The sequence below is a fragment of the Alexandromys fortis genome, unplaced genomic scaffold, assembly GCF_014885135.2.
Source record: "Alexandromys fortis isolate MF-2015 unplaced genomic scaffold, M_Fortis_MF-2015_v1.1 scaffold_75, whole genome shotgun sequence".
In the NCBI taxonomy this organism is placed as follows: domain Eukaryota; kingdom Metazoa; phylum Chordata; class Mammalia; order Rodentia; family Cricetidae; genus Alexandromys; species Alexandromys fortis.
In genome coordinates, this window is record NW_026067956.1 from 5,254,888 (window position 1) to 5,276,114 (window position 21,227).

The 21,227-nt window shown below is 45.5% G+C and overlaps 1 protein-coding gene across 5 annotated transcripts in view; it reads left to right on the forward strand.

The window, feature by feature from the left end:
* The first annotated feature begins 6,652 nt into the window (after positions 1-6,652).
* Positions 6,653-21,227, forward strand: part of Tnfrsf19 (TNF receptor superfamily member 19) — a 93,596-nt gene continuing 79,021 nt past the window's right edge. The window contains exon 1 of one of the 5 annotated variants that reach the window (XM_050152221.1): positions 6,653-6,990. The gene's annotated coding sequence lies outside the window, so the exon portion shown is untranslated. Of the gene's footprint in view, positions 7,223-7,412; positions 7,432-16,522; positions 16,645-21,227 lie in introns of those variants that run through there. The other 4 variants (XM_050152222.1, XM_050152219.1, XM_050152223.1 and 1 more) reach the window with 4 other exon arrangements.

A 21,227-nucleotide genomic window follows, 5' to 3' on the forward strand; every position in this document is an offset into this window, starting at 1 on the left:
GGAAAAAGAGCACCAGGAAGTATATTGGTGCTAAGTCCAGTGCACAAGGAGATAAGAAGTTGAAAGAAAAATGTGATGCCAAATGAAATAAAGGGAGTGGTGACCTCAGGGCAAGACCCCCATCCAGATAAACTACTAACTTGTAAAAGGAATTAAAGAAAAGCTTAAGAAGTGAGGAAAACAATCAATAAAAAAAAGTAATTGAAAGAGAGGGACCTGTTCTACTCCCAGCAAGCCACAGAATTTGTCAAGTTGGCCATATGGTCCCAGCTTTAGAGTCAAGGATACAAGAAAGAGGTTGTGAGATCTCCCTCTGTGACTTAGGAAGCCACTGAGGACAGGCATGAGTCAGGGGTGTCCCTGCGTGGAGGTCTAGAGAATCCATTGTGTGAAGCTGTGAAGGTGAAGCCTGGATTACCTTGGAGACCCCAAGATGTTGGAGATGCCAGAGTCTTGATATACTGCCAAGGAGAGTTGTTAACAGGGTATGTAATCAGTCCAAGCAAAAGAAGTGTGTTGCAGTCAACAAAGCTGGAAACAACTGGGGTTCTGAAGAGAATTTTGACATCAGGCATAAAAATACAGAATTTGGAGTTTGCCCTGTTAGTTTTAGGTCTTGCTTTGGCCCAGTATTTCTTCATTAAACTCCCTTTCCTCCATTTTAGAACACAATGTATATTCTGTGACATTATTATATGTTAGAAGTAAGTGATATAGAAATGAATACTTTGCATTGGTATGGATATTGGTTTATTGATACAAATTTAAGGTTAATTTTGTTATTTGTATATTTCTGTTCTTAATTAAGGTATTGTGTTTATGTAGATCATTTAAAAATATAACTTATAATTAAGAAATATAAATTAATAGTGTCATGATCTGTCCTGACTCTTTAAGAGACAAGTCCCACCCACTCCCTCCCCCCCATCTGCTGAGGCAGGCAGATCTATCTTCCTGCTTGCAGCCTGACTCTCTTCCTTTTCCATCTTTTCCCCTGAAGAGGCAACTTCTGCCTCTTTTCATTCTCTCCACTTCTCCCCTTTCCCCTTCTGTTTCTCTCTCTCTCTGCTCCTCTCTCTGCTCTTCACCCTTCTCCCTCTCCCTTCCATAACCCACTAAATAAATATCCAACCTCACTCTGCATGGTGTGCCTATCCATCTGTCTCTCACCCGCAGGCCGCATAGCTCCCTGCCCAGGACCAGCCTGTGGTGTGGTCTTGTGGCATGCCTATCTGTCTATCTCTTCTTGTGGGACTGGCTGCCCCATCAAGGTCTCTCACCCATCATGTGGCTCCCTGCCTGGGACTTGCCTGGAACTTGTGGCTTGAATCCATTACAAATAGATAGTCATTTATAATAGTCAAGCTTGTTAGGTTTCTAGATATATAGAGATATATTTCAGTTAGATAGGCATTCTTCAATCCTTTCAAAGACTATAGAATATGACATTTAAAATGTTTAAGAACTTAGAACTTATCATGACAGTGAGCTACATCTGCTCCTGGCAGCACCGAGGTACTTCAAGAGGATGATTGGCACTGAAGAGGTTCCTTATGGCATTGGTTAGCCATTTGGGTAAGAAACTGCTCTTGCCTGGACTGCTTGATGTTATGCTGTATGAACTGAACATGCAGGACCCACAGAGAAATGACTGCTGAACTTACCTAAAGGTGAGATGGTCCTTCAGGGTTCCTGCTTCATGAAAGAGTCTGCCAAACATTCTGCAGGATACAGAAGAAAGTGACTAACAAACTGCCAATATAGTCAGAGCTGTCTTTGAAACTTCCTTCTTCATGGGAAAGTCTGCCAGGAACTATGAGCCTGTAGGCTGAAGATGGATGTCCCAACAGTACAGAACTTTGGGTGACTGTCCAAGCAGCGAGATGACTCTGTTAACTCTAGAGTTTTGGAAATTGCTTGCAATGCACTTCCTGTTTACTTAGGTAATATTATATCTTTCTGGAGTCTTTGATGGAGTTGGAGAATAGATAGTTATAATTATACTTTTCCTTAGTTATGATAAAAGATTATATATAAATGTTATAATTGTAATTCTTGCTTGATACCTGTTTTATTATATGTAAATTTGCTATGTTAACATTAAAACCTTCCTTTTTATTTAAACAGAAAAGGGGAGGTGATGTGGGATTTTCCTCTGTATGCTGTGATTACCACTGATTAATAAAGAAACTATTTTGGATCTATAGCAAGGTAGAACAGAGCTAGACAGAGAAAACTAAACTGAATTCTGTGAGAAAGAAGGCAGAGTCAGGAGACACCATGTAGCCACCAGAGGGGGAAGATGTGAGCTGCCAGCTGGAACCTTGCCAGTTGGCCATGAGCCTCATGGTAAAATATAAAATAATAGAAATGGGTTAAAGTAATATGTGAGAGCTTGCTAGGAACATGCTATAGTGATTGGCCAAGAAGTGATTTAATTAGTACAGTTTCTGTGTGGTTATTATGGGAGTCTGACAGGCCAGGGAAACACAAGCATTCTCCTACAAAAAGTAAGTTCTTTTTTAATTTTGATTTTACAGGGTTTTATAGTTGAGAGATTGCATTATTACATAGCTATAAAGCTATGGTGGTTTGAATAGGTATTCCCCCACCCATAGACTTGTGTGTTTGAATGCTTGGCCCATAGGGAGTGGCACTATTTAGGAGGTGGGACCTTGTTGCAGTAGGTGTGGTCTTGTTACAGGAAGTATATCACTGTGGAGGCAGGTTCTGAGGTCTCACATATGCTCAAGTCATACCCAGGGAGACAGTCCACTTCCTGTTGCCTGTGGATCAAGATGTAGACCTCTCAGCTCCTCCTCCAGCACCATGTCTGCCTGCATGCTGCCATGCTTCTCACCATGGCAATAATAGACTAAACTTCTGAAATTGTAAGCCAACCCCAATTAAATGTTTTCCATTGTAAGAGTGGTCACGGTCATGGTGTCTCTTCATAGCAATAGAAATCCTAACTAAAACACTTTCCCATCGCATAGTCCAGTGACTAAAGCACACCTTTGTAAAGTCAGTAAGAGGCGTCATTTACGCTGGGACATGATCCTAGGAGTCAACAATAAAATACTGTGACTCGCTGTTCCTAAGACAGCAGTGTCCCAGAGTGACAGGAGAGCCAATGAGGGACACCAAGTGTGAGGTCGGAATTTCAAATCTCCTATAGATGTTAGAGTAACTTTGTCACTCGTGTGGTATGTGTGTGTGTCTGTGTGTTGGGGGGAGGGCGATGCTGGTATGAACACAGTATGCTATCAGTTGTATAAAAAATAAAGACATCAAATTAGGGATATTACATAATATTATTAATAGTAACTGGCAACCATGCTACTGGTTCGTGTATTTATGTTTTTTATTACCAGGAGTATAGTTGTCTCATAAAATTTCAGAAAGGTCACTGTAACACAATAGGACTGTCACTCTGCCATCAGCTTTGTACATCTCACATCCACCACATCACTGTCTCTGAGTTCTGAATTTAATATTGCTTGGTTCATTATGAACAATATGCTAGACCGGGAGTGTGGTGTGTGTGTGTGTGTGTGTGTGTGTGTGTGTGTGCGCGCGCGCGCGCGCGCGCCCGCGCGCCAGATTCCCCAAGTGTATGGTAGATGACCCTGAAGGGAATGGTATCAACACAAGACACTCCAAGACCAAATTCTCAGCACAAAGGAGATTTATTTTCCTCAGACAAAGGGCAGGGAATTAGAGACAAGGACAGGAGATAGAGGAAATGGAAGAAGGGGAAGGGAACAAGGGAGGGATTTGCACCAGAGGGACAAAGGACTGCCTCTGGATAGAGAGGAGACAGACGTGGACCATAGGGAAATGGCGGTTTATAAAGGGGAGTTGGGAGGAGTTGGTTTGTTTTGCTTGGGCGTGTTAATTGGTCAGCCAAAAGGGGGCTTCAATACTTCCATTCAATACTGACCTTGTTAGTCAGCTCGAGGAGGAGGAAGTGGCCAAATATGGGAACAGATGTTGGTGGCTAACTTTAGGAATGCAATCTAATGATTTTTAGCAAGGCAGAAAGAATGGGGAAGGGCGAGGCCTGCCAGAGTCATACTGACCGTGTTTGGGCCAGCTAGAGTACCTTCAGATGCTCTCTAGATCTGTGTAACACATTCTGATGTCTGCCTGACAGATTTCTCAGAAGAAATCCCTGCGGTTAAACGGCACATGACTGTATGTCAAGTGTGCTTCTTGTCATGGAGCGTGTGACGTGTTTCTTGTCACAGAGCATCTAATTTTATTTCACTTATCTATGTTTCCTTTTCATTTTTAAAACTATTTTTAAAAATGTAAAAAGTATTGCATTTATTTATCTATTTATTCTATGTGTGTGCATGTGAGGTCAGAAGATCACTCGTGGGCCCTAGGGACAAACATTAGGTCATCTGATTTGGTAGCAAGTTCCTTGACCAGATGAGACATCTTGCTGTCTCTCTTCTGTACCTCTTGGAGGTAAGGGGCAAGAGCCTCCTAATCAAGCCCTTCACAAAGCTGTTAAGGACTACAAGGGCCGGGCCAGGTCTCACACTGAGGGGAGTTCAGTTAGTTGAGCAAAGTGCAGACAAGGTTCAGGCCAAGAGGTCATTCTTCCTTAGAGGTCAGGTTTTAGCTGCTGCCCGCATCTGGGGAAGGATGAGGCTCTGGCTTCAGGCCTTTTTCATTTCCCACAGGGATAGTTCTTGACTCACAAGGACCAATTGAGAACACTTCCCAGTGCACAGGGCACAAGAGCAAAGATGTGTGAACAACCAGTGTTACTTTGTGAGATTTATGTAGAGCTAGTTTGGCTAGTGTGTCCATTGAAGCTGCCTTCTAGATGCCTTCTGGAAGCTTCTAGAAATATAAGAATCTGAATCCAACCGTCGCCCATTTCCCATGGGTGGTAACTGTAGAGACCCACGATCCACCTGCTCACCCAGAGGTAAGGGCACTCAGTAGCTTCCATTGATGGTGTATAGGGAACAGCATACCCAGTGCAGGCTGTGGACATGGTCCCCATGCCATGCGACAGCTGTAGGTCCAGGTGTTTCCAGGTGGCATGCAGAAGTATACCTGCAATTTTAGGGCTGTGGGGTCAGGTACGTGCCTGTCTAATACTCATGAAGTCCCAGCTAGGTTCAGGACCCATAATCACATAAACTTGGTGTAAATCCATGCTTGTAATCCTAGCATCTAGGAGGATCGAGTCAAAGCCATCTTTGACTAAACAGCAAGTTTGAGGCCAGCCTAGGATACTGGAGACCCTGTCAAAAACAAACAAACAAGCAAAAGGTACAAAGTAAGCCCTGTGTGTCTCAGGTAGAACCTATCAAAGAATCTAGACTGGGGGTCAGAGATGACGGGCTCACCTAACATGAGCAGGCCCTGGGGTCCAGCTTGGACCACACTGGGGAAAAAAAGAAAAAACTATTGGGAACTAAAGAGCCCTATTTAAATGCGACGCTGAACTTACATGCTGTTCAACCCAAGTGTCTTGCTATCAAGATTTACCCAGGAATCAGAGACGTCTGGAGATAGACAGATCATAAACTATTTTCAAGTATCACATCAAGGAAAACGAGATGCCACCGATAAGAGAAGGGAGTCATAGGAAGGAAGGGCATTCTGTTGTCCTCTGAGCGTGCCACAAAAGAGTTTTCACCGCCTTTCTGCAAAATGGCACATTTCCATCATAAAATGGAAATCTTTCTTCCAGAATGAACAGCTCCAGGTTCAGAGCCTGCCGCCATCCCGTGGCGGGGCTTTATCCACTGCTGTGAGTGTTCTAAATAACTGGCAACGAGTTTCTTATACAATACGGAAAATTAGGCGGCGATTTCTTAGGCTGAGTCCAAACTGTGGGTTTGTGCCGGGACTGAGACAGAAGCTGTGGCGTGATAGAAAGCAAACGCTTTCCTCTAAGAAACACCTTTGTGAATTTTCAAATTTGCAAGAGCTGTCCATGTATTATGTCTAAGAAGGGAGCATCCTTAAATCAGATAATTTGGGGGTTTTGTTTTGTTTTTTGAGGCAAAAGTTTCTCTACATAACAGATCTGGCTGTCCTGGAACTTGTTTTTTAAACCAGGCTGACCTTGAACCCACAGAGATCCGCCCGCCTCTGCCTGCCAAGTGCTGGGATTAAAGGCACCTACCACCACCGCCGCCTGACTTGTTTTTTTTTTTTTAAGGACCCCAAATTTAGATTATGAAGCCTTTGACTCAGGTGTCCTGTGAGGATGCGGTGGTCTTCTGATAAGTTGTAACCTGTGCGCTCACTGCTTCATGAAAGCCACTACTTGACTGAGGCCATCTGTAATAATTTATTTCACCGGGAAAGACGTTTTACTAATTTTTAAAGACCTGTCATAATATGTGTGGGGTAGGGGTGGGGAATGGGGAATCAAGCTTTTAAAAGGCTTGCCTATGACCCTAGCAGTGTAAGGCAGGTGTTCGGAGAAACAGCCTAGTTTAAACACTGCTGCGAAGCTCTGCTGCGTTTCGGACACCATGAACTGGTGGGACTCCGTGCATTTTTGTCACAGGCGGCGGACCGATGCTGTCCTTGGAACCGGCACGGGTCCAGGATCTTACCGGCCGGGAGCACAGCGACAGCAGTCCTGATGGGTTCCTCCCATCTAAAAGACAGACTGCAAGGCTATCGCGGGCGAGGCACAGACCAACGCGACTAGAAATCAGGCTGTCTGGCTTCTCCCGACCAGCCCCACGGCACGGCATGATGTCATGGGAGCTGCCACTCAGCGAGATGAAAGGGATGCGGCACAGCCCGCTGGCACTAGGCAGCCCCGCTGGGGCACCGCGAGAGAAAGCTGCGGATCCAGAGGCTCAGGCCGGGGAGAAGCCTGTTCTCCAGAGCCGAGGTAGAACAACGTGGCCCACGTTTAACAAAAGAACTTGTGGCCCGGGAGGCGGGAGCCCAGCTAAGAATCTGAGGGTAGCGAACTTTCTAGATCTGCGTGCAGACTGAGTAAGTTCATTCAGCCTTGGCTTTGATGCGCAGCAACTGATCGGCGATCAGATTACAGGCACTCCACCTCCCAGCCTGCCTGCCTTTGATCTGCGCGGGTAATCCATTTTCCTGGATTTGAAGTTTCGTCTGGGCTTGCGCCCACACACATTTTTGGGAAGGTAGAAGCGTTTGGCGCGGAAGTGCTACCACGCTGCCGAAAGCGTGGGGCTGGAGCACAGGCGGGTAGCAGGTAGGCGTTTGTGTGTGTGGTTGAAACTTTCACTGAGGTTTTCTCGCGTGTTCAAAATAGAAATGGCTTTCTATCAACTCCCAGCAAGCATGCCTGTGGCCAAGTCCTGCACTAGGCTGCGTGCCTGCGAGACTCAATTTGATTCTTGATGCAATTGTTTCGCGGTTTGCACGAGAGTTTTCGATCTGTCATGCAAATCTTACTTGGAAGTGAGTAGCTCTAACAGGACAAAAACAGTCACGCTAACGATTGTTGGAAGCAGGGTTTCAGACTGAACTGGGCTGAAAAACGACTTTATTTAGTAAACCGTGGGACTTTGATGGAAATTCTCTCTCTCTCTCTCTCTGTCTCTCTGTCTCTGTCTCTGTCTCTCTCTCTCTCTCTCTCTCTCTCTCTCTCTCTCTCTCTCTCTCTCTCTCTCTCTCTCTCTCTCTCTCTCTCTCTCTCTCTCTCTCCTCCTCCTCCTCCTCCTCCTCCTCCTCCACTCTCCTTCCCTCCCTCCCTCCCTCTCCCCTACCTCCCCCCTCCTTCCCTCCCTTCTTCCCTCTCCCCTGCGGTCCCCCCACCCCAATTTATTCTCTGGCCTCCAAGATATGAATCTATCACACGTGTGTCCTTGCCATTTGCATTCCCAAGGGAACCTGCGCAAGGCATTTAGGATGGAAGCCTTTCAAGTGGAAAGCGGAAGAATTTAGAAACAGCAAGGGCCGAGCTGCCCTAGGTTTGGCTGAAAATACTCAAGTCAGTCTCTGTAACCTTTGAAAATAGCCGGAGCTTTGTTTATAGAAACACTCACGAGGTTAATATTCTTAAATTAACATTTACTCTAAATATATAGTGACAGCTGTTGTGAGTTACAATTTGCCAAGTGTTTACCAAAACTATCTGGCAATCAACAGTTATTATGTTACGTGAAGTATTTCAGCCACATTTTCACTTCAATTAGTGCCCTACAAAATCAAATTATACAGAGCTTGCCAGTTAACTGCTGCTCGTGAATTCATCACTTCTACACAGAGAGAGAGAGAGAGAGAGAGAGAGAGACAGAGACAGAGAGGCAGAGAGAGACACACACAGAGATAGAGACAGAGAGAGAGGCCGAGATAGAGACAGAGAGACAGACAGGCAGAGACACACAGAGATAGAGACAGAGAGACAGAGAGAGGCAGAGATAGAGACAGAGAGACAGACAGGCAGAGACACACACACAGATAGAGACAGAGAGACAGAGAGGCAGAGATAGAGACAGAGAGACAGACAGGCAGAGACACACACAGAGATAGAGACAGAGAGGCAGAGATAGAGACAGAGACAGGCAGAGACACACAAAGATAGAGACAGAGAGACATAGAGACAGAGAGAGGCAGAGATAGAGACAGAGAGACATAGAGACAGAGAGAGGCAGAGATAGAGACAGAGAGACAGAGAGAGACAGAGAGGCAGAGATAGAGACAGAGACAGGCAAAGACACACAAAGATAGAGACAGAGAGAGACAAAGACACACACACACAGTGATAGAGAGACAGAGACAGAGGCACGCACGCAGAGATAGACACGGAGACAGAGGCACGCGCACACACCTTTACACTGAACTGCAGGCACTCAGGAAGGGAGCCAGAGCGCTGGACCCACACTGGTCTACTCTAATGTCCTGGCCTCAGGTTTATTTGGTAAAATATTTCATTGTTGTCATAATGCTCTGTTTTGTGTTAGCTGGGCGATGAAGGAATGTTAATGATAAGACCAGTTGTTCTGGATTCTGAAATTCCGATGAAAGGTCTAGAGACTCACTTATTTTTGTGATTAATCTTTCTGATCCAACTAATAAAATTACTTTCACAACTTTCCTCCTGCTAATAGGCACTTCTCATGTTTGGGTTAACTTTAAAACCTTCGCAGCTATGAAGCGGAGATTCTTTAGAATCACACCAGAGTTACTGTGTTTAGAAGCCTATCAGTAGGAACTGAGCGCAAAGTTCTAACTTAGGTTCAGTTGCACCAAGAGGACGTTTGCTTTTTCTTTTTCTTTCTTTCTTTTTCCTTTTTCCTTTTGTGAGGGGGAAGGGGGTGTCGCCAGCCATGCTTACAAGAGCCCGGTTTTTAAACGTTTGATTAGAAGGGTCTCCCAAATAACAACACTAAAGGTAGTATTTTAAGAAGCAGTGGCAGAGGTGGTGAGCTTGGAATGTGCTGTCTTGGTTCAGTTGTGGGCTCAGAGAGTGTTCTAATGACTGTTTATTCTGCTGCTAGGTTCATTTTAACAAACAGACTCTCCTCAGCGCAAAACAAAGGGGCGAATTAGCAATTATCTGATTTATTTAGGCTTTGTAGAAAACTAGCTTGGGCAAGTCAAGTCCTTGAAAATCCACTTCAGCGCCTGAATTAATTCAGTTAATTGTTTACTCCTTGTGTCTTTGTTGGGAACTGAAACCTAGCGCATTTGGTTTTAAAGAGAAGACTTCCAATGGCACTGGGGTGCTTCAAAAGGCCTTTCTTAACTAATTGCCACAGATGCCCCTGCTGGGGATTTAGTGGCTGCGTCCACGACAGTTCTCCCTTACAATATCCCAGTTTTTACAAAGCATTTCCTATCTCCTGCTTCAATGGCTGCTTTGTTCCTGCAGAAAGGCCACGTCTTCAAAGGACTCCCCTAGTCCACTAATCAGCTCCGTGACCTTAGGAGAGCCTGCACACTGGCTGAAGTGAGGGCCTTGAAGGAATCGGTTTCTTTTCCTGGAATATCTGCAGCCCTCTCACACATGGGGAAACTGAGACCGGAGGGTGCTCTCGGTCTACCAAAGTCCCACAGCTGACTTTCTGAGCCCCATGGTCTACTTTCCAGTTGTTTCCTTAGACAATTGTGCTGTGGGGCCAGTCAGAGAACAATGTAGGTTTGAAAGGTAGAAATAGCCACTTCCTACTATAATCCCTTTCTTTGTCCCCATGAGAGGTTTGTCAGCTGGATCTGCAGGGACACTTCTCAACTCCTCCTCCACTTCTATTTTCCTAAGGATTTCTGAGTCGTCAAAAGACTGGCGGCCATCATTTTCTTTTGCCTTTTACTGTATGTGTGTGTGTGTGTATATGGTACATATGTACATGTGTGTGTGTGTGTATATGTGTGTGTGTTTAGGTTTTTTTGTTTGTTTGTTTTGAGGGTGGCCATGTGCTGCCTCCACTCCTCAAATGCTGGGATCACAGACATTTGTCACCATGCCCATCCTCTATAACATTTCAAATAATTCTCATGTATCAGTGGTATATGGAAAATGTGTGTATGTTAGACGTGGGGGCAGGAAGACTATATATATAGAAATTGGCATATGAACTGTATCTTTGGTGTTTTTTAAAGATTGGTATTTTCTTAGGAGGTATCAGTAGGATCCATGAAAAGTTTAATAGTTAATTAAAAATTATTACTTCTAGATGGAGATTTGCCGTGGGATTTTCTGAGTTCAGTTTGTAAATCCAGTACAGCTTCACATATGGGCTGGCCTGTCCCACCGCCATACTGAGAATCATGGTGTGCATTCTCATGTACCCTTTGGCTTTCCTGGAAAGGTTTGGTTGTACAAAAAAATTAGACTACTGGTTATATTTTATACCTGTCTATTGCTTTCAAAGCCAACTAGCTAGCTGTCCTTAGTATTATTTCTTTTTTTTTAAAATATTTATTTATTTATTATGTATACAACATTCTGTCTGTATGTCTGCAGGCCAGAAGAGGGCACCAGACGTCGTTACAGATAGTTGTGAGCCACCATGTGGTTGCCGGGAATTGAACTCAGGACCTTTGGAAGAGCAGGCAATGCTCTTAACCGCTGAGCCATCTCACCAGCCCCGTATTATTTCTTTTTTAAGACTTATTTTTAGTTGTGTGTGTGTGTATATATATATATATATACAACATGTGTGATGAGGCCAGAAGATGGCGCTGCATCCCCTAGAGCTGGGCTTAGACGTGGCTGTGAGCCTCCCAACATGACCTAGGTTCTGGGACCTAAACTCGGGTTTCCTGGAAGAGCAGGAAGTGTTCTTAGCCACTAAGCCACTCTCCAGTCCCCTTTGTACTGTCTGTCATCAATCTATAAAGGTTCATGGAAATCTTTATGGATGGTTCCTTCCATTTATTATTTCAATAATTATTGATGTAATAATATCAAGCACTCCAGCCACACGAATAGTGTATTTAAAAACTTTACCATTCAAATTAACAACTAATAAAACTGCGACTTCCCCCATTATACGCAGAGGCAAAGTGAGTCTGAGAGGAGTTGGATTACAAGTTCAGGGTCACGGGATTAGTTCAGTGGGGTGCAAGCATCTCTCTAACTTCACATCTTGCATCCTTTGTTCTCAGGCTAGGCTGTTCCTCCAGTTACATAAAGCTGAACTCCACTGTGAGCAAACACTGTACCTAAAATTTTGGCCAAAACAAACAAACGAAACAAAATGGGTCCTATTTTTTGTCTTTCTTTAGACATATTTTATAAGAATTAGCTGGCCTAGAAACTCTCAGTCATAAAGGGACTCCGAACATAAACCTTCCCTTTAAGAGTGAATTGAACTCAGGCAGCCACCCCCACTGGTTGGTCAGACACTGCCTCTGTAACGCCAGTGCCTCTCCCGGACATTCTGGGAAAACTTAGGAGTCTGGGCTCCTCTAAAGATTGATCTCTTCACTTGCATTTGTCTGGTTTAGAGGAATGGATAAGACGGATGAAGAGAGGAAATAGGGAGACTCCCTGGCGTCTTCTGTGCTGTCACAACCCATTAAGTTTGGCTTCCAAAGCCTTCCTTGTGTAGTTTGCCTGCCCAAGGCTCATATCCTAGATTAAGAAGGTACTTACTATCACCCTTGGTGACTTCCATCTCTGATGAGAAGGGAAGGAGAGGCCAGCAGGAGGTCAAGTGACTTTAAGAAGCTTTTTCTTCCAACAATATGCTTTCTTCCCCCCTGTTGGCTGTCTCCAGTATATGAGTAACCCAATAGCATGGAACCAATGGGCTGCGGCCTGGCCAGCCTCTTCCTTAATCTAGCCTTGTGTGGCTAAGGGCAAGGAGCAGAGTGGGTGGATGGCCATCTACTTGGGGGTTAGAGGTCATGAACTCCTGAGTATCCATCCAAGGGCTCCAACTTGAAACAGGTTTGCCCTGTGATTGTACCAAGGTTGACTAAGATAGCCGCTTTCCCCTTTACATAGATGTTAATGGTATGGGAAAGATTCAGTTAGGATTCGGGGAGCCCAGAATTTGATCCTGGCTCGATTATTAACTTACTGTGACTTTGTTTTTTTTTTTTTTAATATTTATTTATTTATTATGCATACAATATTCTGTCTGTGTGTATGTCTGCAGGCCAGAAGAAGGCACCAGACCTCATTACAGATGGTTGTGAGCCACCATGTGGTTGCCGGGAATTGAACTCAGGACCTTTGGAAGAGCAGGCAAAGCTCTTAACCGCTGAGCCATCTCTCCAGCCCTCTTACCGTGACTTTGAACATGGCTTCCACTTCTGGGCTTCAGTCCTCCCAATTTCCCACTCTAGTCGGCAGCAGTGCTTGTTAAAAATACATGTATAACTGGGTTTGGAGTCCCATCCCTGTTTTATGGCCTGTATTTACAAACTTGCAAATTAATTCACTCAACAGTTATTCCAAGCACATTTTGCTTATTTAATTTGTGTCCATGCGTGTGTGGAAGAGCGGTGGTGTGAGCATGTGCCGCGTGTGTGTGGTGACCAGAGGGCAGCTTGCTTGAGTTGCTCCTCTCCCTTCCACCATGTGGGTCCTGGGGCTCAAGGCTGGAAGCTCAACCTCTTGCTGCCATTCATCCAACTGATTTTCAATAAATATCTGCTCTGCGCCCCATGCCGTGAAGTAGCCTGATCAAAACCCACTGTTTTCATGTAACTAGCATTCTAGTCTGTTTTCCCACGGAGTCATGTTTTATAGTGGGAACCCCAGGAGTCAGGCAGCTTTCCATGAGCAAAGAACGGTGTCAGTGAGCCCACGGGGCCAGTGAGCGGTCTTCCTGAAACGTCACAAGTAATGTTACTCCAATACTTTTCATTGTGGATGAAAAGAGCCTAAACAAGTGTGGTCTATGATACTTGGACATTGCCAAACCTAGATGTAGAAGCCAAGCATAGAATCTGCTTGTGGTGGTGGTATATGCTAATAAATCCGCTACTCCAGAGGCCAGGCTGGGAGATGCTGCAGACACAAGGCTAGCCTAGTCTACATAGTGGCTTCTAAACCAGCCAGCCCTATGTAATGACATAACAGACAACTGTCTCAAACAACAACAAAACCTACCTTAAAACTAATCTTAAAAACAATACCTCTTTTTAAGATCCTCAAGTGACTTAGCTTTTCCACTTAAAATCTCAAGCTGTTGGGAAGATCCAGTGCTTAACGAGAGGAAAATGTTCCCAGCCCGAATTCAAAGCACAAGTTTCATTCTGAAGGAACCTAGCAATCTCTTCTCGTTCTCTCTTTGTTTGTGACAGGGTCTCACTGTGTGGCCCAGGTTGACTTTGAACTTCCAACCTTTCTGCCTCATCCCATCACGACCCCACACTCAGCTAAAGCTTGTGATTCTTTAAGAGGGCCATCGGTGCTCGGTTGTGAGCCTGAGGGCTGACGAGTGCTGCTAGTGGGTCTTAGGAACACTCAAGCAAAGCAAAGGAGAGAACGCTGTTTAACTAAGGGTTAGAGTGCGGAGGTTCATGTCCCTCTTCCCATTGTCAGTTGTTATTTCAGTAATTTACTGTCATTTTATTGACCAGTGTCCTACCTGTGAATGGTACCATTTACTAAGCATGCACTCTCTGCCAAGTACTAGCCTAGGAGTTTTAATCCCCGGTGTTATTTATCATCCTCCAATGAAGTGACTTGTTTTACAGATGAAGGGAAATATCCAGTGGTTAACTACTCCAAGGTCATACAACTATTGGGTGCCAAGTTGGCATTGAGACCAGATTGTTTGATCTCGAAGCCTGGTGTGTTCACAGTTGGGTCTCTCTGCACAGCGAGCTAACAAGCTAACTGGCAAGATCAATCAAACACGCGAAAGGATCCAAGAACGAATTAGCTGGATAATGGGTTGTTGTCTCAGAGTACAAAAGGAGGGCGGACAGGACAGCGGCACTTGGCTGAAGTCGGAGAAGGTAGTTCCTGGTCAGCAGATTAAATTCCACCAAAACCCATTTAGCTAGCATCTGTCCCAGTGGTTGATGCTATCAGAGGCGCACGCTGGGACGACATCTGCCTCTTCTCTGGAAGTGTTTTAACTCCCAGAGGAAGAACACAAAGTCCACAGATCTTGCCACAAGGATTGTGACAAGTGCTAAAACGATCACACACCTTGGAAGGGAGGAAGTCGAGTTGAAGATCAGGAGGAAACGTGGGAGTCAAGACCTCGTGAAATATGAGAAAAGATGCAGGAGCATGGAGAGGAAGCTTCCGGAGCTCAGAAAGGGCAAACGCAGGACACAGTTGAGGCCAGGCAAGCAGACCAGTTTGGTCAGAATATAAAGCTAGAGGTCGAGAGGGAGATAGGGCTGCTAGCGTGGGTGGAGCCCAAGTGTGGAAATCTTTACATGCTAATCCAGGGAGGATAGAAGTGCCCCCTCCCAACAGGGGCAGCTGAGAAAGACAGACCGCAGGTTGGGGAGCAGGTTGGGGGACTGTGGCCCGTATTCTGGGGGAGTTGAGGTGGGGGTGGAGACACCGTACTGTGCAGGAGGTGGTAGCAGGAGGTAAAGGAACAAGAACAGTGAGTGCCAGAGATTTTGCAAAGGAGGAAGCAGAAGCTGAGTTTGGTAAGGATGAACGAACTATGTGAGGCTCTGGGCTATCAAGAAAGTAAGACGCACCCTCAAGAGATGGAGGCATGGTGGGGAAAGAAACACTCTGTGGATGGCTTCACCACCTTAGCAGGGTGCTCAAGAGTGTTAGTGATGCACAGGGTCAGGGACAAGCACCCTTGCCTTGACATTCAAATAAACTCAAGCACATTTGCTGTAAACCACCTCCAAATAAATCGTTCCGGGATTTATGTTCCGAGTGTGTTACATTCAAAGTCTCCACCTTTAAAGTTGACACTTAGGAGTGGTAAGGTTTTCTTCACGGGTACCTAGTACTCCACCACGTTGTTTGCAGTGTGGGGTCACAAGCTGTGTTTGGGGAGATAAATGATAAAAGCTACCCACTTTTACATTCACTCAGCAAGATAGCCAATGAGGTTCCAAGAAGCAAATTCCATACCCAGAGAAGCACGGTTGACTTAGGGAAGGTCAGATCAGCAAAGAAAACAGCACTGTACTTCTGCGTTAAAGTCATGTGGGGTTCCTTGGATTTGAAGGGCGTTTCGCACTGAATCAATCACTGAACCCGCAGGGCAGTGATGGCTCCCATTCCTTTGGCACAGCACAGACCTATTTTAATATTTAATATTTAGTGGGTACCGCTAGCTCCTTCTTCCTAGATGCTCAAACTAGGCTCAGAATTATAAACATGACCTCGTCACACAGTACATGGAAGCCACTGAGCCTGGACCTGCTTTCTGCTATGTCCCCTTCCCATGGCCAGTGGTTCAGGTTTAATGGTGATGCTAGCCCCTGGACCAGGTTCCTGAACAAGGAGGAGGAGTAGTCCTTGGCAGTCCGGCACCCCAGGCCCAGCTCTGGAGGTTATCATGCAGTTAGCTGGTCCTGTCATGTGAGCTGAGTCCTCACAGTCTTCGGTGACCCAAGCTGAGGGGTCATATCTGTAGATCCAGCTGTCATCTTCTCTGGCCCCTCCCGTGAAGAAACAGGCTTTGGGTGCGATGTGATCCGGCAAAGGAAAAGTATAGAGATCCTGGGGAAATACTCCAGAGGTGAAAGGAAGGCTCCCTTCCTGCTCCTAAGGAAACCTGATGATCTTAGTTCCTCTACTCAGTCTTCCCCTGTTGTTCATCCTGCATCCACTGGCCTAAGCAGCCTGATGCGAAAGAACCCATAACTAGAGCCCAGGGCAGGGGTTGGGAGAGCCAAGGCTTGCCTGGCCGCAACTGTGGGGTGAGACCCAAGGGTTGTCTGGGACTGGAGGGGTGGGCATGGTGACAGATTAGAAGCGGGGCGTCGTCAGTGGGAGTGGCTAGCTTTGGGCTAGGAGTGTGGTGAGGTACCTGGGTTAGGCTTTTTGCACCACGGGGACTAACTAGAGGCGGGATGAGATTCTGGGAGGAGAGCGGGATCCGGGGGCGGGGCTCCCGGCGAGCAGGGGCGGGGCGGGTTCCGGCAGCGGCGGTTGCCGGGCTACAGAGCTGAGTGGCGGCCGGGCTGCTCTGGATCCCGGTGCAGTCTAGCGTCTGCACCTCGCACCGCCCCAGCCTCGGACTGCAGTCGGGCGCAGCAGGGCAGGACAAGAGAAAGGTAGGTAGGTGTCTCTGCAACGCTTCTGCAACGCTGCGAGGCCCAGCTGGCCTGGGGGATCCGAGCCGAGGAGCGGAGGATGCCTCAGGCAGGAGGGCTCGCAGCCCAGCCGAGGCGCACGTGCCGGGAGAAGCACCCAGGATAGCCAAGTCATTTTGGGGGCGAAAGCATGAGTGACAGGACTTAGCTAGGGTTTAGTCCGTGAAGGATGTGTTTGTAAGGCACATGTGTGTGCGTGTGCAGATCGCGCCTAGCCCACCCACCCTCTCACTTTTTCCAGTGTCTCTGGGCAGGCACCCGGAGCCCCCAGCTGGCGCCCACGCCCTACTGCGCAACTGCGGGGGAGAGGGCCGAAGGGGAACGTTTAGACGATCCATCTGTAGCCCAGAATCATTCTCATTCCGTGCAAAAAGGATTGAATGCCAGAGTTGCTAGCACATATGAGCAGAGCATGCCATAGACTGGAGGAGAGGAGCCAGCTCTCACGGGCTTGTCAGCGCCCCCTTGCCATTTCTTGAACTGAGTTAGATACACATTATAGTCTGTTATTTCAGGGGTCTCTTCATGTAGCTCAGCCTGGCCCCAAACTTTTGTTGCTTAGGCTGGCCTTGAGCTGAATCCTTCTGCCTTCCGAGTACTGAGTACTGGGGTTACCAGATGTATTCTCAGGTTTGTTGGCATCCAAAACCTATTATCAGTTTTAATAGTAGTAAACTAACCACTAAGCCTAGAACTCAGTTGGTAAACAAAACTATAAACACTGTTGGGTATTTCTCTAAACGAAACAGTTTAATTCAATTTATTTCTGAAGATATGATTTTTTTTTACTTCAGCGACATGTCCTTTGACAAGGCAATTTATACACACAGGAAATGGGTATTGTTAGACACAGCTTATGTAAACAAGAATTTATTTTTGTGTTGTCATTTTATGATTAACTTCTTGTATGCATAGGGAGGATTATATTACATTAGTTCAGGATTTGCTCGGGATTATTTTCTGCAGAGGAAGACATGCATCTAGAGGGGTGAAGAATTAAGTACTAAATGTAGAAGACAGTTCTGAAGGATTCGGAGGCATGGGTAACAAAAACGAAACTTTGCATGTTGAGTTGGTGTGAAAGGAACATAAAATATAAAAGTGTGTTGTGAAAATATTGCCTTAGCATTAATGCCTTATCATAAAGCTCTGTAAGTTCTTTTTAATCAATGAAAATGTCTTATGACGTCTACTTTATTATCAGGGCTGCATGACTTTATTGACTTTAGAATTTTCTTTGCCATGGTAGATGTTAACTCATGAGATGGTATGCTAATATTTTCTGGACAGTTGTAGAAACTGTTTCTTTGGTGGAATTGATGAATGGTGAGTCCAGGCTGGATTTTAATCTGAAGCCAACAGATATGAACTCTTACGCACTGGAGATGGCAGTAACCACAGTGTAAAATGACTTTCCCCGTAGACTTGTATGAGGCGGATTGCTAATGTGCAAGTAGTGTGTGTGTGTGTGTGTGTGTGTGTGTGTGTGTGTGTATAGACTTGCGGAGGCTAGAAGACAGTTGAATATCTTTATTACCATTTACCTTATTCCCTGGGGACATGACCTCTCACTGAACCGGAAGATTGTTTTTTCAGGCAAACTACCAGACAGCTGTGATCCACCGTCTCTGATCCACACACTGGGTTACAGGGACTTGCGGTCACACCGTGTGTGTGTGTGTGTGTGTGTGTGTGTGTGTGTGTGTCTATGTGGGTGCTAGGAATCTGAACTCAAGTCCTCATGTTGGCAGAGCAAGCACTCTTACCTACTGAGCCATCTTCCAGACTCCTATAAAAATGTTTAAAGCTTTCTTTAATCTTTATTTTATGTATGGCTGTATGGGTGTTTTGCTTGCATGCATGTCAGTGTAGCAAGTGCATATTATAGTACCTGCCGAGGTCAGGAAATGGTGTCAGATACCCTGGGACTGGAGTTACAGATAGCTGAGAGCTGTTATATGGGGGCTGGGAATTGAACCCTGGTCCCCCGGAAGAGCAACCAGTGCTCTTAAGTGCTCTTACCCACTGCTGAGCCATCTTTCTAGCCTCTAAAATGAGTTTTTAAAGCCCTCCAAAAGCCCAGAAAATCAATGCAGATGATGAAATGATTCAGAGCTTAATTCATGTATATCTGAGAGTTCAAATGAACTGTGAGCCCAAAGACAAAGAACATGTGACGTTGCATGTCCTCCTTAGTACATTAGTGTAATCTACTTATTTAAATCTGTGAGCCCAGGCTCACTTTAGTTCAATCCTCTAGACCAGTTAGCTCCACCCCACACTTAGCCACGGCACAGCTGGAAAGCTCCGTGCATCTTCAGTTCAATCACAGAATTCCAAATGGCGTTAAATCTGACAAATGAGAAAACCGTCAAGTTCCTCCGGTGCTGAACCCGGCTGGCTAAGAATGTCCTCCTGGGCTAAGCGGACACTCCAAGCGAATGAGTCAGCAGCTGCCAGCCAGTGGGCAGAGGCCACAGAACAGTAAAGTACATGTGGCCCGCAGCAGGTGACTAGTGGATGTCCATAGGCTTCGTGAAGGAAACCTCAGCCAAGGGAAAAGACAAACAAGACAATCCGGACAGAATTGCCTCTGGTGAGCAGGCTAAACATCCAGTTCATTCATCATACTTTATTTGTTGAAAGTGTTTACATTTGAATGCACGATGTTTAAACAGAGCTGGGCTATCTTCTCGTCCACACATTGCAAAGCATAGACTTTTTAAACTATCGGCTTAAAACTCAGGGTTTCAAAAGAAGAATCATCCATCAAGCCAGCAATTATACGAGGCTGCGGTTATTGAGCTTCTCATAAAAAATAAAATAAAATAAAAGAAGTTTGGAGGGGTCTCACGAGGAAATTCTGAATGAATGGAGACAGCCTCTGAAGGAGGACACTCCAAATGGTATAAAGACCTTTTTGGAATCAACCCAGGCTTCCTTCCAAAATACAAATTTAAACAGCTGTGGCGTAGGAATGGCTGTGCACAGGCCTGGAGCAACTGTGTTTGAGCACTTGTGGCCAATGATGCCGTGATTGTTCTACTTGTATCTTAGGATAAACAGTCGATAGATTTCAGAAAAAGCACACCATTTATTATCGGTGTATTTATTGAGTGAACATTTTAGGAATCCCGACATCTCCCTAGAGCAAGCATGATTGAGTTTACAACTCAAGAAATAAAAGAAACTTCATCTGAGGAAAACCCTGCTGCAGGTCAAGTTCTATTAAAACAAAGCAAACAGAGCTAGAAGCCTGACAGTGGCCTTTGTTGATTTTGAACTTGGGAGAATTTGAATCGTTGTATTTGGCAGCAGAAAATCTTAACGTTTGTAGAGTTTTTGGTCGCAAACATTTTGTTATTTGGAAGAGAAGTCACTCTCCCTTCCCTTCCAGTGTGCACATTGCTCTAACTTTTGCACACCTCTGCAAGCTTCCTCCCAGGCTGCCAGGGATTCCAGCTCCCTTGCAGTAAGGATTTTCTGAATACAGGGAAGTTAGGGTGAGATTCAGAGTAGCCACCAGCTGAGGCTTATTGTCCTGCTTGAAAATGGTGTCCTAACTTTCTGTGTTTTCTTCTGCTAGCGTGCGGGACTAGCAGTATTTCTAAGCCCCTGCTCCATTGTAAGCATTACATTTATCGCATAGGCTTCGTTTCCATGGCGATTTTTATAAGCAGTAAGCTTGTGGATTTGCTTTTGTCTCCTCCCATTTCTTGAATGTTCTGTCTTATTGCATATTAGAAAAATTCATGGGGGCTGGAGAGATGGCTCAGTGGTTAAGAGCATTGCCTGCTCTTCCAAAGGTCCTGAGTTCAATTCCCAGCAACCACATGGTGGCTCACAACCATCTGTAAAGAGGTCTGGCGCCCTCTTCTGGCCTTCAGGCATACAGACAGAATATTGTATACATAATAAATAAATATTTTTAAAAAAAAAGAAAAATTCATGGGTCGAACCCTGCTGTATGGTCTTGCTAGATGAAAACTTATCTGTTCCATCCACTTTTTTTATATTTATTTATTATGTATACAATATTCTGTCTACATGTATGCCTGCAGGCCAGAAGAGGGCACCAGACCTCATTACAGATGGTTGTGAGCCACCATGTGGTTGCTGGGAATTGAACTCAGGACCTTTGGAAGAGCAGTCAGTGCTCTTAACCGCTGAGTCATCTCTCCAGCCCTGTTCCATCCACTTTATCTGAGGGTTAAGGAGTAGTTTTTGAGAGCTAGAAAAATAGGGGCTGAGTGTGGTGGCTTGTGCTTATACATTCTGCAATAGGAAGGATGAGGCAGGAGGTTTGCTGTGAGTTTGGCCTACACAGTGACACTCGGCCTCCAAATCCAAAAGTAAAATAAAATAAAGCAGAGAGATGGAAGAATAGAGAAAACCAATGATTCATTCTGTCAAAGATTATGCAGATTATTCTAAGCATCCCCCTAGGCATATGCTTTGAGAATTTACCTGTAGTAGGAGGAGCAGGCTGTGTCCACCTGGACCACATGGAAACTGTATTAATTAAATACTGCCTGGCCCATTAG